The sequence below is a fragment of the Triticum dicoccoides genome, chromosome 3A (genome assembly GCF_002162155.2).
Source record: "Triticum dicoccoides isolate Atlit2015 ecotype Zavitan chromosome 3A, WEW_v2.0, whole genome shotgun sequence".
NCBI classification, from domain to species: Eukaryota; Viridiplantae; Streptophyta; class Magnoliopsida; order Poales; family Poaceae; genus Triticum; species Triticum dicoccoides.
Window position 1 is genome coordinate 52,862,435 of NC_041384.1, and position 2,395 is coordinate 52,864,829.

The window sequence follows — 2,395 nt, forward strand, 5'->3', positions numbered from 1 at the left end:
ACGATGCACCACGTCCCAGAGGACCAAGCTGGCGCCGCGAAGGAGGCGATACGCCAGGCAGGGATCATGATGGAGCAGTTAAGGACCATCCAGGATGCGAGCCAGGCAGCTTACGACGCCAGTTCCGCCCTTCAAAGCAATGTTCAGGTCAGTCGACCACCGCCTGTTCTGTTAGGATATGCTATCAAAAACTTTTCTTTCTAGAATTTATAGTAGTCACCCACTGGGTGTGTCGATTCAGACTCCGTGTTAGCGGGGGCACGCTGAGTGCACCCGCTGGGTGTAGTCCCCAAGGCTAAGGTCGACTGCTGGCAGTCGGCCTTAGGCTTTATAATTTCAGTCTTTGCGTCATTCGACTATGGCGACTGGATATCGCAAAACGGGTCGACTGGTCGACTCTGTCTTCAATAGGATTAGTGGGGGCACGCTGAGTGCACCCACTGGGTGTAGTCCCCAAGGCTAAGGTCGACTGCTGGCAGTCGGCCTTAGGTTTTATAATTTCAGGCTTTCCGTCATTCGACTATGCCGAATGGATTTCGCAAACCGGTGGGGGCACGCTGAGTGCACCCACTGGGTGTAGTCCCCGAGACTGTGGTCGACTGCTTGCAGTCGATTACAGTCTTAAAGAATACATTTCTCTTTTTTTTTGAGGTCGACTGGTCGACTCTATCTTCAATAGGATTAGTGGGGGCACGCTGAGTGCACCCACTGGGTGTAGTCCCCGAGACTACGGTCGAATGCTTGTATTCGGCTGTAGTCTTAGAAACGTGTGATTTTTCCTTTTTCACTCGGAAGTGAATTATATTTGACATCTAGTCGATTGGTTCTTCGTAGAACTCCTGTGATCTTGTGGCTCGCTACTCTGAGCTGGAAAACAAGCACACTCAGCTTGAGCTGAACTTGAAGCTGGTTCAGGAGAAACTGACGAAGGCAAAGGAGGAGACCGAAGGTATGTTTGGTGAGACCTTGACGACTGCTTTTCCCTTTGTTTGTTTCAAAATCTGATCTTGCTGTAACTTGCAGGTAAGGTAAGGGAGGCCCAATAGAAGAAAGACCTTGAACTAGCTGAGAAGATCAAGCTTGCTGACGAGAAGTTAGCTTCAGTCACCAAGCTTGAACAAGACAATACCAATCTGAAAGCTGCTCTTGGGATCGCCAACAAGGAGGTCAGTCGACTGAAAACTGATAAAGCTGCCCTGACCGACCAAGTCAGTAAGTTGACTGGGAAGAAAAATGATCTGGAGGCCTTCCTGAGTGGTCTTGCCAAGAAGCTGTTTCTTATGCTTGAAGGTAAACCTCTATGCTCGGCAATTATTTCCAATCGTGGTTTTTCCATTCGACCATCACCTTGACTCGGTGATCGTCCTTGCAGAATTTTGTCAAAACTTTGAAGAAGAAACTAGCCGGCTGGAACCAAACCTCGACCCCGTCAATTCTCCGGTGAACGACGAAGTTGCCATGAATGTTTTCCGACTGGAGTCCCATGTTGCAGCTGCCGTGGACTATCTTGCAAGGCTGAAGGTCGCCACATCTCGCATCGACTCGACGCTCTGGCCCGGGGAGACACTTCAGAATGACCTTGAATCGCTGATGGCTCGCTTGAACACGATCCCTGGTCGAGTGCAGGAGTGGAAGAAGTCCTCGGCTCAGTGCGGTGCAGATGTTGCTCTGTGTCTGGCCCGAGTCCACTGCAAAGATGCGCGAGAAGAGAAGCTGGCGGCCCTCCGGGTGGCCAACACCAAGAGACACGACTTCAGGTCCTTTATGGAAACTTTCCTTGCGGCTGCCACTCGGATCGCAGATGGAATTGATCTTGATGAGTTTGTTGCACCTTCCAGCCCTCCACAGGAGGGGTAAAAAACCTCTTCTAAGCTCGACGCTTTAAATTTGCCTCGGTATGCCGAGTGGAGTTGTAACCGATAAACCTTAACGGGCTTAGCACCCGAGCACTTTCGGTTCCTTTAGGTATCTATCCGAACTTGAATTTGTTGTTTGAATGTGATTGCTTTTGGCTCGAAATGTCTTTTGCAGGTTCAAAGCAGGGCACTTACTGCAATCAACTTATTCCTTAATCCACTTGGGTGAGCGTTGGGCTACAGCTAAGCCCCCGAGTGAGAGGTTTACTTTTCACTCGGTAGGATTTCTGATAACTTAGGCGAGCACTGGGCTGCAGCTAAGCCTCCGAGTGAGAGGTTTGCTCTTCACTCGGTAGGGTTTTTGATAACTTAGGCGAGCACTGGGCTGCAGCTAAGCCTCCGAGTGAGAGGTTTGCTCTTCACTCGGTAGGGTTTTTATATCTTAGGCGAGCACTGGGCTGCAGCTAAGCCCCGAGTGAGAGGTTTGCTCTTCACTCGGTAGGATTTCGATAACTTAGGCGAGTACTTGGACTGCAGCT